A 14128-nucleotide genomic window follows, 5' to 3' on the forward strand; every position below is an offset into this window, starting at 1 on the left:
TAAAATGCAGCCATTTTGGGGCTTGAATGTAGTCCCAATGCTATAGTCTGTTAGTTTATCTATTAAATGTCTTCTTTTTGCTCCAGTCATTTTTGTTGCACTTTTCTGTATCTTTCCTCTTTCTGATATTTCCTATTGGAGGTAAGGCAACCAGATGGAACATAGTTTTAAAAGTTCATATTGTCATTTTGTATACTAACATCATAATAACTTGCCATTTTTTTCTTTACCCATTTCTCAATGCAGCCTAAAAGTTTGTTGGCATTTTTTAAACCTTTTTCTAAGTGGCTACATTGAGTTTAGAACTGCTTGATATTTAGTGGTTCAGGATTTTTTTTCCTTTCAGTGTGTGTTGCCTGGTGAGTTTCTGTATCTACTGTTGTATTGACTAAACACATATGTCCAATCTAAAAAAAAGGCAGAAAACTTAAAGTGTCTCCTTCAAGTTAGGCAGATGCCTGAAGCAAATGTTTTGGGAATGACTGTTAATCATCTGAATGAAAAAATACGTGTGCATAAATGAAAATGCTCATTACTTGTTGTTCACTGTTTTACTGTTTACTCTGTTGAGGGAGTACAAAAAAATATTATAGGCTTTAGACAACCAGTAAAATATCGCAAATAACAATTAGTCATATTAGAGTGTTCTCTTGAATCACTTCATGAACTGGAAATTATTCATCCAAAGTATCTAAAAATATAAATATTTATTACAGCAGGCAAAACAAGGGTCTGATTGTTATTCATTAATTGCAGCTTTTGTAAAATAAAAAAGCCCTTCTCAAATAGATTGTTGAGTTCTACTTTTACCTTTTTTCTTATTTGCTTCTTATTTCTCTCATTTGAAGTTTTAGTCTCAAATTTAAGCATTAGAAGGATAACAGAAATGAATTTACAGCTAGATGTTCCAAAAATATGTGCTAAATCCCTAAACCTCTGTTTTTTAACTCAGTATAACCGCCAGTGCTCATAACTTCTAGAAATCAGGTCTTACATGAATCACATGAACACTACTGAAAACTTGGGCCTTTTCAACTTCATAACCTCAATACTGGAAGAAGTCTGGCAGAATCTGGTGAGGAAAGGGTTAGTGTAAAACAGATGTACTGAAGAAAAGGTTTGTTCAATATTTTTCACTAATGAAATTATTCCAACATGTTTCTCTGAAATGGTTGAAGAAAGTGGATATTCAGACGACATCAGATGGAGGAGGCTGCATGAACATCAAATTGTGAAAACAGTTTTTCCTTTTCTGTTTTAATCATAGGAAAATGCAACCTCAGAATTGAAATGAGAATGCAAATTAGCATAGTGAAGCACAACTAAATTGTGGCAAATCTGAAACCTCAATGTAAAACTGAAAAAAATCAGCACAAGCAGAAAGGCTCTTGGCACAGTCAAATATGTTAGATGTCTCCCTGAAATGCATGAGAGTGTGTTAAGCTCTGCCCAGACAGAAATAGTTTGTATAAAGGGGTTAATAGGAGAAAGCAAGCAATGTTGAAGCTGGTAGATGGTGTCACACTCAGAATAAGTCATTCTAAAGCAATGGTATAAAGTTCCATAAAAGTAGTAAAAGATGTACAGAGAGATCTGTGTAATGAGGTCAGCAGGGAGGAACTCCAAAAGGCACAACATGGGAAGGGAATGGAACAGAAAAAAAAAAAAAAGACTACCAAGCAGTGAAATCAAAGTCTATCTTACAAAGGCAAAAAGAAATCATATTAAATGAAAAATAAATAGAGGTAAAAAACTGTGTAAGAAATAGGGATGTCAGGTAAAGAAAGGGGCTAAGGTGTCTATATTTGGATTGGAGAAGCATGACAAAGAAAGTAACTATTGCTAGGAGAATGTGTTCAAAGAATGCAGGTAAATATTCGAAATATATGAGGGAAAATTACATAGAGACAGAAACAGGGAAAATGCAAGTAACTACAATCTTCTATTTACACAGCAACCTGCATTGCAATTGCAGCTAAAATGTTCTTGACTTTCTTTTCCAAATCAGTGTGCTTGTGTACGTGCATACGAGCATGTGACTGCACAAATCGCTTAAATGCAGAAAGCAGTGGAGCAGAACAGAGCAGCTGTTTAGAACTGCACAGCGATGAGACATGGCACTTTAGGACAGGAAGTAAAGGAGAATACGGTATCCAACTGAAGCTGCAGAAGGGATTTTATGTCAACAGAATGCAATTACCAAAACTGGAGTATTTCCAGGACAATAGAACTAGCATAAGAGGATAATTATTATTGCCTGAAATTGAATATAATAAAGGAATTAGTTAGACAGAGATAACTTGTTCAGAAAAGGCAACGAGATGGCAAAAGAAATTGGAAAGGGTTGTGAAAGGCATGATCTCCGAACAATGAGAGAGTGCAGATAGAAGCTAGGTCATCCTGAGTAAAGGATATGAATCAGGCAGTTTTACAGACATTAAAATGATTTGATCTTTTATACTCTAAAGAAAGGTAAGAATTAGGGCCAAACCTTTATCTCCTCACTCATTCCATGAAGTATGGATGCATGAGAGAGAAAAACAGCATCTGGCTAATAAGAAGGATCTGATTCTTGCCATAGCTATGAGTAACGCATGGATATGTGAAAGTAGATGCAGAGGCAGGATCTCTGCAAAACAACCACAAGCTGTTAAAGTTTCTCATTAGATCTGGAGACAACCCCTGCTCACATCCTGAATTTCCCTGTGCGCATTTCAAAGAAAGACTACACAGAGAGAAAAAAAAAGTTTAAGGTTTAAAAGTTTAAAAGATTAAATAATTCCTATTGCTTTTCTTTGCAAAAGAGAAGCTAGGTCTGACAAATATAAAAGCCAGAACCAAACCCGGAATGTACAGCTCCTTCATGTATCTTGTAATTTTATTTCAATAACTTTATCAACAGGTAAAGCAGAGGTCTAATTTCTCAGCTGCTGTGTCTCTCTGTAGCATCTCCAGTGTTAATTTAATCCAGTTGAGGGCCCAGGCAGGACATTTAGCTATGTGCTTCATTCCGCCTGTGCAGGCAGCATTGTAAATGCACCTTTCAATGGAGTGTGTGATTAGAAAGGATTGATAATACATGCCCAGTGTTACCCTATAATACCAGAGAATAAATGTGATAACATTTGCTAAAGTTGATGAGCTGTGATCTTTCTGAGTCATAATAGAAATCACCCTTTCTTAAGACATTTTTTGTTATTTTGCTTTATGTTTTAATTCTTTGAAATCTTAAGTAACTTTTATGTAAGTCATCAGAAAAAAAAGAAGAGGGGAAAAAAAAGAATAAGGAAGGCAACACAGAGGGCTCTCCATGACACATTTGACTTAATTAAGCATAAATCAGTTTGAGCTCACACAATGCAGTCCTGCTTAACATATTTAAAAGAACTGTTTGAGTAAGTGTCTGAAAGGTTTGACAGAGGAAAAGCTATGGACATATTTTACCTGGATTTTAGCAAAAGCTTTTGGTACAATGCCATAGAGGAATCTAATCCACTGGCTAATCATTATATTTATTATGAGGTGATGTACTCGACTGGATTAAGCCCTGGTGTGTGAGTTGATTTGGTTTAGGGTAGAAAGACTAGTGGAATTTAGCAAAGAAACGGGTTCACTTGGCGACGGCAGTCCCTCTCTGTTCTTGTCCCTTGTTTGGAGATCTAGGGGAGGGAAGAAGGTCAATTTAAAGTGAAATTTCACCTATCTGCTGGCATATCAGTCTTCTTTCATGGAGGCATTAGAACATTTTCCTGTGAGCAAAATTCATGAACAAGTCTTGATTTTTCAGAAGCCATATTTTTTGTTGTTTTCAGCAACAAAATACCCTTGTATTGAAACGGCTGGTACCTGCCTACAGAGTAATGCTTTTTAAGGGGGAAAAAGAAGATGGGAAAAAAAAAAACCCAGAAATACTTTAAATATTTTTTTTATTATTATGATTGCTTTAATTTATTTTTCTGTTACAGTTTTTCACTTTTCTCAGTGGACCTTTCATATAGCATGTTCAGTGGGCATAGTTACCATAGGTGTTATAGCTGAATTTTACCCATCTGCAGAAAAATATACATGAAACTAAGTATACTTCCAAACCTATGAGTTTCCATCCTTGCAGCATTTATGGCTTCATTAAACCAGTGCGTATTCAAGGTAGGACTTGGCAGTTTTGCGAGTGTATACAGTCCTTCAAGCTTAGAGATGTGAAACTGTTTGCAGAGATTCCTATTGCATTATTCTTGCTCTTCACCCATATTTTCAGTACCTCCAAAGATCACTACGTTTCCATAGCTTCCTCATCACTTTCATGTTAATAGATTGTCTCTCTCTTGATGATACTTGGAGATACAAATGGCAAGCCTATGTGTAATCAACATGAATTTCCATGCATTGTCTCATGATTCAGTGAACTATTTCCAGTCCTGCTTCCGCTAGATTTCCTCACTTGTTGGCTCTCCAGCTAATGCTCTCCTACAGCATGGCTCCTGTGAAGGCTGAACTGCTCCTGGGTCTCTTCTTTCTCACCAGACATAGGACAATTTTTACTTTCTACCTGTATAAGTCATATCAGTCACTGGTGAAAATCATAGGCATCTGAATGGGGTTAAAGTTTTTTGCTTCATGTGTTAATGATATATTCCATGTTCCTTTGGGTTCAGATTCTACCCAGTTTTCCTATTGAAAGTAGATCTCAGCTGTAAGTCTGGGCTTACTACCAATTTCCAGCAATCTACAGTAATTAATTATGTCATGTTATGTCAGCTCCTGGAGTAATGATAAAAAGAGGTTTCAAAAGTGGTAAATTGTTTAAATTATCAGTGCAGTGTTTCTTTTTGTATGAAGGAGTGACATGGAACTGAAACACATTGAAGTACGTTATGTATTCACTGTGTTTTTACACATTAGGTGCTTATGGAGGTATAATAAAGAGAAAAATGAAAATCAAAATCTTGACGTTTGTACAGTATGTTTGAAGATAGGAATCAGATTGGACCAAAAATAAAAATTGTTTTGGGATCCATTTCTGACAACCAACCCCTCCCCCAATTAATTTGTCTTTGATAATATGGCAGGGATTCTTTGCATATTGCAGTATGTGGCTATCATTGAAAATTTTTTTCCTTCGAAAATATAGGTGTGCTTGAATCCTGCTCACACCAAAGCACTTGTTTTCTATTGCTCAGCTGCCTTCATATTGATAGACCAGGAAAAAAAGCAAAACATGCAAACTCTGAACAAACAAGTGTGGCTTACATCATGCTCTGCAACCTGCTGAAGGTGGCTACTGATATTAACACTGAAGAGATGTGGTTCTACATCTGGGGACACTGTCCTGCATAAATTCAGCCATGGATCCTGTAATGGTCCTTCTTATGTGGTGGGATTTATTCTGTGCTTATGTGTCGTGAGCATAACTCCTCCAGGAGAAACACTTTCTGATGGCAGGACTTGGCAGAAAAATCAGCTCTCACTCACCTGAAGAATTATCAAACAAGTCCTCAGTCTTTCTTATTTATTGCTGAAACTCACAGTTTTCCTTCTTCCTGTTTCTTGACTGGCAAATAGACCTTTCTACAGAACATAAGCCTTGCAATTCTTTTTAGTGTGGAAGCACATATGTTTTATTCAGTTCTTATATCTTTGCCCAGAGCACAAAGCAAGTCCTTAATAATTTAGTCTTACAGATGACTCAGAATCATCATATCCCAGGCTTACCCTTAAACCAAAGCTATTCATGGTCTGAACTTAGTATTATAGCTTTTAAATTCATGACTTTGGGAGCAGACAGTACTTATAAAAGCACATCGTATATATTTTTTGTGCTAAATGTCAAATTATTAAGGTTTATATTTCCTAACTTTTCCAAAGATTAGGGGAAATACAACTTAGTTGCTGTACTTCACAGAGCTGAGAAAGCCTGAGTAGTTTTTGTGATTTCAGCCTCTCTGCTGCAGTCTTCCTAATGCTGCAAGAAAATTACTTCAAACTACTCTTTTGACAGTCATTCTTGGATACACAGCAATTACTGTCACGCATTTTATGCAATCAACCTATAGCGCTTCGGTGTATGTCCTTGCGATGGGGCTCTAGGAATCAGTCTCACAGTTGCATCAGAAAGGATCACTCCTTAGCTGCTCTGCCACAAAGATCTTTGAATGGATAATTCATTCTCTTCTGGTGTAGATCTCTAACCGTAATCAATTCTGGAGTCATTAGGAAAATGCATTAAAAAATAGTGCTCAAAATGTGCAACTTTTTCAATTCAGTGACATATCTCTCAACTGAGTGACGTATCTTTTTCACCTGATCCCAGGTAGTGATCTGTTTATGCTGCGAAGCCTGAAGAATTCTTTTCTTCATACCACTTGTACATGCAGACATTATTCTCATCATGTGACCTAAACATTTTTAGAAATATCCTGAAGTGTTCACTTAGTCTCCTCAGATTAATAATAATTAATAATTATAGTTATGAATAATTAAACACTTTGAAAGTATTAACAAATGAATGAGTTCTACAAGTCAATAATGTGTCTGATTTAAAAGTGGGAAAAATCCTATTGGAGAGTAAGTAGTCAGTTTGATGGCAAATTCCTGGAGGATTACGGGTATTGTTTCTGATTTGCTCTTTATCTTGACATGCCTTGTGGATGAACTGCAGCAAGATTACAATCATGATCATTCACCAGAGCCTGAATCTTTGGTGAACAGCTAACTTTAGATTTATATATTCATATTCTGGAGAAATCAATCCTGTTTAATCCTTCCGTTGCATACTAACAAGTCTTCTCAAGGTACCTTATATGTTTTTATACCAGTGCAAGTTCACAGGCTCAAAACTAAATGAAGAAAATCTATTTCAAAATTAAACTCCTGTTTAGTTTGTCACTGTGTGAACTAAGGTGAATGTTTACTTTGCATAACCATTGGAGGTCCCAGGTAAACATAACTGAAGTAAAGGAGAAATACAAAGAGAGAGGTTACTTTTTTCAAGCCATCTTCTTCTGTTTGTATAAGTGTGAAACAACCATATTTGAATAGAAGCAACTAATGTAAGGTTCTTAGCAGGTAGGACAGCATTCATAAAATACCTGATGGAAGTGTGAGAGAACATAGGCAGGCACCGGAGTACACGATTTTGTCTGTGCATATGACTGATATGGCTCAAACACCTGGGGCTAGGGCCAGCTTGGATTTTGTTGCTTGGCTGGTAATGACTGATTCCTGTTTTGTCAGTACGCTTCTGCCTACAGTCTGGCAAAAGAGTCTTCAGAACATGATGACATGTTTGACCACCAGAAGTTCACCTTTCCTTCTCTTATATAAGATTTTATGTCACAAAGCGATGAAAGTGATGATTTTGTTTTGAAATCAAGTAACCATTTATTAGTTAAGTCTTGCACAGGATTTTGGTCCATAGCAGGAGGATTTGACTGTGCTTCAGTAGACACTGTGACTAATTAGAGCCTTTATTCAGACAGAAGGAAATCAACACACCACAATAAAGCTACTTTCTCAATCAGGTCAGGCTGAGAGGCAAAGGAAGGCTGAATGAACAGAACTAGAATCATCCAGTCCCTTGTTCTTCAGTGGGGAAACAGTCACACAAATGTCACAGGATGTGGCCTGCACTAGACAGGTGATCTAAAGAACAAAACCAGTAAATATCCACTACTTAAATTAGCCAGGTTCTGCAGGTCTAAGCTGTGATGGCTGTGGTTCAGGAAACATAATTCAAGCTGATCAGTGGGTTACTTAATATACATATGTTAAGGTGATGTTATAGCTAAACCCCCAATATATATTAAGGTGATGTTATAGCTAAACCCCCAATATGCACAAACTGCTTTGCTAAGAGCATGCTTTGTCCACTAACTAAAATTTCTTGTGAGTTGCCTTTAGGTGGTGTGACCCAGGGTTAATCTTATCTGACATCAGACAAATTCACTGGTAGGATCCTTGCAGAGTTGTCAGCACCTCAACATGATATCAGGGATGTGAAGTGCTGCCTGTGCTGTTTGTATTCATCCAAGCATGGATGTGTGCAGTATGATAACCAAACATTACTCACACAAATACGCCATGCCACTGAAAGCCATTTTTTTGTTAAAGGCTGGTCTGATGAGTAAATGGTAACTAAAAAACATGCAATGACTATCCTTATTTCTAGGTTGCATGGAAATAACAAGAAGAAATTACCTAGATCTTTTATTAAATCTTTGCTTATTGATCTCAAAGCAGCTCATAAATTTAGTTCCATTTTATTATCTCAGTTTCACAGTAATGAAACACAGTTTCACACAACCCCACTGCTATTTCTAATTCCTTGTGTGTCACTGTGTTTACTTCTTCACAAAAGGCAAACTCAAGCTAATACCATGCTGTCTGAGGGTCTAATACATTTATCTTATCGTTGCTGTTGTATCTTTATACTGTGCTTGCAAAGGCTTGCCCATTTTACTGTGTGCCGTACAAGCACAGAGTAACAGACGTCTGTTCTCCTAAAGATCTGAGGTTTAAAGTGATGTTTATAAAACAAAAGTGGGAATAGTTGGTGGGTACACTGTGTCTTCCCCAAGCCAAGGAGCTAGAACAAACGCCTCCTTTCCTGTGTACAGAAACATAAATATCTTTTGAGAGAACATAATTTTCAATGAGAATAAAATGTACGTATTTCTCTTAAAATGCAGTCAACCAAAATATATCTTGAGGTGATGCCAGCAGAAGGGTGAGTGAAAAAAGCCTGATTTTCTTCCTGTGGCCTTTCTAGGAGAAAGTGCCAAACCAAGAGCTTAAATGAATGTCTTTGTATTAGTATGTCTCTGTTTGTTAGCATTAATTTTCTTTACAGTTTCTTATAGTAATCTTTTAGAAGAGAGTTTATATTTTGAAGTAAAAGTGAAATATGCTTACTATGTACCAGATTAGAACTGGAATTAGCATATTTGTTGGTTATCCCTGGGAAGTTGAGATCAAACATTGACTTAGATGAAAAATAAAAGTGGGCTTGGTGACAAAGTTTAGAGAATGATCTAATGAGGTCATTTCAGTTTAAGGCAACAAAATTCATCACTGTATAAGATTTCCTCTGTAAGTCCTGATTATTCAGGAGACTGACTACTTTCTGTGACTTTTGTATCTCCTTCAGACGTTGAAAGTGCAATTTAGTTGCCTAATCCAAGGTGTACAGTAGGTGTATCCTCATCTAGGATTCGATCCCTGTTCATCATAGCCAATGAATACATGATGTACACCTGTAAAAAGAGGTTTGACCTGGAATACCTTATTTTTTTGCTGGCAAATCTTAATTTCTGCAGATGAAACAGCAAAGGAAATGATACAAAACAACTGACTGCTTCTGCTACCACTAGTTCAGGTTGGAGCTGCAGTCAGAGTTGTTCTCTTCTATGAATACTAAACTCATCTTTGGAAGATGTAAAAACTGACTGAAACTCCCAAAGAGACAATTTTTCCTGCTAGCTCTCACCCTTATGCTTGCCAGGTGGACTTAGTTTTTTTGAATTTACCCGGAGTGAAGGGCTGCTGCCATTCATCATTCCATTCTTACTGTTTTTCTTTCCTCTTCCTTTTTTGGAAGCTAAACAAATAACCTGGCACTTAAATAGGGGAAAAATAAATAAATAACAAGGACATTGCAATTTGCTATTATATCTGTTGCTCCCCGCTTTCTAACTACCTGATGTGTTGACTTATTTTTATGTTTCCCAGAATATACGTTATAACCACAGTCTGATATTCTTTCATACATCAAAGGATACAACTACATATGCAGTAGGGGAAAATCTTACTACCAACTGTAGTGTGTGTGTACATGCTTGTGTATATGTGTATGTATGTGTAGTTGAGACTTTTCAAAACTGTTTAGATGCTTATAGTTATTTTTGTATATTTACTTACACTTACCCACTTATTCTTACTTACACCGAAATGGGTAGTTGGATATGCACCTGTATAAAATCATATAGTGACATCTGAATGAGAAGGAGTGTCAAGGAGCATGTAAAAGCAGAAATACAACTGGTCTTTACAATATGTACCTGAAAAAAATCAGTGATCTCACTCAACTATTTTTTAGTCCATTTTTCCTTGAACCAATAAAATGTTAAAGTACCCATACATTAAGTATCTGAACACTTAGATTTTATTAAGCATGAAACAAATCTGAGAATAATTGAATTCTGACAAACCTTAGGAAATTATAACCGTTGCTTTAAAAAGGGATAGTTTAAATAAACAAATAATCCTTTTTAGATTGTTTCCAAATTTAAACACCCTCCTTCTTTCTTTCTTTCCTTCCTTCCTTCCTTCCTCCCTTCCTTCCTTCTCTCTTTCTTCCTCCCTCCCTTCCTTCCTCCTTCTTTTGTTCCTTCCTTCCTTCTTCTCTTTCTCTTTTCTTTCTTTTTTCTTTCTTCTTTCTTTTTTCTTTCTTTCTTTCTTCCTTCCTTCCTTCCTTGTTTCTTTCTTTCTTTCTTCCTTTCTTCTTGGAAAGTATTTTATCGTCTGTCAGTTTTGCCCTATGATATGTCCTCTTAAATTGGATCTGTAAGCCCTTCATAAAGTTTAATAAATCTTCAGCATTTCACCCTAAGGAAATTATATTAAAAACCTTCAAATGTGAAGTTGGGCCCGCAGACACACAGCACTGGGAATTATATCACCATAATCAGCTTGTAATGAAAGCCTCTGTCGCTGTTCTCTCCCAATCATAATCTGCCTGTCTTTATGAAAAAAGGGGGGTTTGTCTGGGTTCATCTGCAAGCTTTAATTGGAAGATGTCTTCATTTCATTCCAGCCTACTGGGATAATAACTCAGCCCCATGTTTAAACACAGGCCCTTGCCGCTGATATTTTTTCATTTAGTAAAGCATGTCTCTTTAAATGATTTAGCAAATCACCATGAATGCCAAGGCGGGATGATTGGCAGCTCATTGCTGGTGCACCATTTGCATGACATTTGTTCTTCAGCCCGGAAAGCTGTGGCAGGTAAACAAGCAGGCCCTGTACCGACTCCCTGTGAGTCCTTCCCTGTTTATTTTCTCATAATCAAATGACATTTATGGAGAGGCAAATGCAGCTGCACATATATGGAGAAAAAATGCAATCAGGCCAAACATGATGACTTCATTCAGGTGATATTTTGATTAGAGAAAGGACATTTTTGTGGCATAGAATTTTCTTGCAAGTGGAGTCAGTCAGATTCCATTTTACAATCTCCGTATTTTAATATAAATGTTAGGTTCAAATAATTGATTGCATCCAATGGCACTGTAAGTGTTTCAATGCAATACGTAGAAGTGCAAATTTCTTAAAACTGTAGGGATTCTCTTCTGCACCCTTCTGAGTCAATTTTTTTCTGAAGGACAAATCTCTCTTTCTATACGTAAAGCTGTTCCATTGTGTCACTGTAGCATTTTCCTAAAAGATATTTCAGAGAGGAAGGTTATTTCTGAAGCTAAACATTTTAAACTTATTTCCTAGCATATCATAGTGTCAGGAGACTTGGCAGAGAGCAAATTGAAAGATTAAAAAATGTATATAATATACAACATATATATATTGCATCATACGGTGCTTGTACAGCAACCAATAGCATCCTGCTGCCACAAAAGTTTCACTTCTATTTCAAAGGCCCTTTGAAAATAGAAATAAAAAATGGCAATTACTGAGCATGGAAGGGGGGTACCGTGAGGGGGACGCAGCTACTTTAAGTGGCTACACTCTGTTTTTTCCGTTCTTCTTAAGGAAGGGAGGCATATCTCTGTATTTGTCATGTTGTCAGAAGATTTGAAGTGAGAAAAACCATGAAATTTGGAAGAGTTTTCAGTGGCTGTATAAAAGAGGGGAAGCAGAATCATATGGTCCCCGCACAGCTTGACCCAGAAAAATTGGGGGTAGAAGGCAGAATTTTTTTAGCCACCTTCATACCAGTCTTTTTGGAAACAGTACTTAAATACCAGAATGCACAGGTGGGTGTACACGGAGGGAAGGGTGAATGGGACTATAGCATGCTCTCTATTCAATAGGTTGCTAGTTTTTTGAAAATCCACTGACAAGTGTCCCACAAGAGTCTGCTGGGGGCTCACCATGTTGTGAAAATTTGGCCATAGAGTAAGAGAAAAATTTGCTTTGGAAGAGAGGAGAGCAAAGATGTTTCATAGAATTGTCTTCATCTTATCTTTTCCCGGAAAGAATTTTACTCATACATTTTTGTACTGTCTCTTTCTCCAGTTCTTTGGAAAGACACACTCTTCCAACTCTAAAACAACATGGATGTATTGTTATTTCAATATTCAGGGCTTCATCTCCCTGCAGCGACTGTCGTTTACTGCATCAGTCTTTAAGTAGGCACTAAGTAATCTGTAGACAGCATCCAAAATCAGACTTGCTAATTGGGCTAATAGGGTTTCCAGTGTAACACTGCGCTCATAGTCCTCACGCAGAGCAGGGGACTACTGCTAGGCACTTGCTGTATTTTTGAGCATCTCAGGCTTACAGGTTCCTATACAGAACAACTGAGTTCAGTGTGAGAAAACACAATATAGAGTGCAGCCTGAACTCAAAAAGAATCACTAATGTGGCTCAAGAAATTGCTGGACCAGGTAACCAGTGGAGAGCTGAAATAACAATTGTGCAGAGGTAATTGGCCCTGCAATTGGAGCTGAGCTGAGAGAGAGGAATGGGAAATATTGCCTCTACTTGGTAGCTGGGAAACAGTGACAAAAGAGGGCAGGGATATACAGAGAAGCAGATGTGACAATAAAACTGATGGTTCAAGGAGCCATTTGGAGAGTCCGTCTCCGTCCTGCCCAGTGCTGAGAAGGTAATTCAGTCTTAGGGCTGGGGAGGGATAAGGGTGATAAGACTCACTGGTCGAAGGGAATGTGACTTGGGAAACCAAATGTCATGCATATCCAGTTGCTGCCAAAGGGAGACTGCAAAATCAGAGAGTGGGGAAGGTCAGAAAAATTAATTAGAATTGCCAGTACTTGCTGGCTATAGTCATTTGAAGTCAGTGGAGGTAGCCTAACGAGTGGGACTCTCAGGGAGCTGGGTCAACAAGGCCCTCCTTGCCTGCTTTTCCTCATTTATGCATTGAGATAACTTACCATGTTTCCAAACGTGTTAGATAACAAGCTCTTTTGAAAATCTCGTAGTAGGAGTTGGTGCGTCATTAGATTTTGAAAAAAAACCTCACTCTTATTTAGGGATCTTTTAGAAAACATAATGCAGCTGTCTATACTTTCTCTTTTTATCATTCTGATTTTGAATCAGAAAAAACCTGCTTGGCTTGTGTAGCTGTTACCAATTAAGGTACAGGTTGTCTAATTTGCTTCTCCTAGTTGCTTTACTATAAGCTTGATGGCACACGTGATTTTCATCGCTAATACTTTCCTCCTTTTTAATTCATTACTCTAAGAAGAATCATGTGAATAGTTGTGAAAAGAGATTCATCTGAAATAAGGATAAGAGTCTACAAATTACTACTGCTTAAGGATATTTTCAAGCTGTGGAAATCTGAAGGCACTTTGCAAAATTAGTGTTTAAAGATAAAAAATCCACCCTGTTGCGTTAAAAGGAATGCAGTTTTGAAATTTGTCTGTCAGAGTCCCAGGACTTTCACTGATTCATTTATCAGAGCCCCAGCAAAAGGACTTGCACTGACCAGATGCACAAAGATCGGAATTAGTTATTTTATTGAGAGCGACAGAATCAGATTCGAGATTGCTGTTTATAAATTCACTAACTACAGTAGTGCTACTAATTAAGGTTAATATTGCTAGCAAACTTGATAGTAATACAAGAACCCGGGGATAACTTTCACCCAGAGGGTGAGAGGTGCAGCGCTTTCCCAGAGAGGCGTCCCTGCCTGGGGTGGAGGAAGAGAACGCAGCCCCTCGACTGGTCCGTCAGGTATCGAGGTTCTTCTCTCCCACTTTAACAATCATTTTCTCTGTCTTTTATCCCCAAAACTAGGAGGTTCCCCCCCCCCCCATATGTGATGCGTAGCATGATTTGGGTGGAGAGATGAGTGCTATAGTCATATATGTTTAGCATGATCTCTATAATCTTCATTAGCATATGGAGGGGTGTGAGTTGTAATATGCATTTCACC

Source organism: Gavia stellata, chromosome Z (assembly GCF_030936135.1).
Source record: "Gavia stellata isolate bGavSte3 chromosome Z, bGavSte3.hap2, whole genome shotgun sequence".
Classification (NCBI taxonomy): domain Eukaryota; kingdom Metazoa; phylum Chordata; class Aves; order Gaviiformes; family Gaviidae; genus Gavia; species Gavia stellata.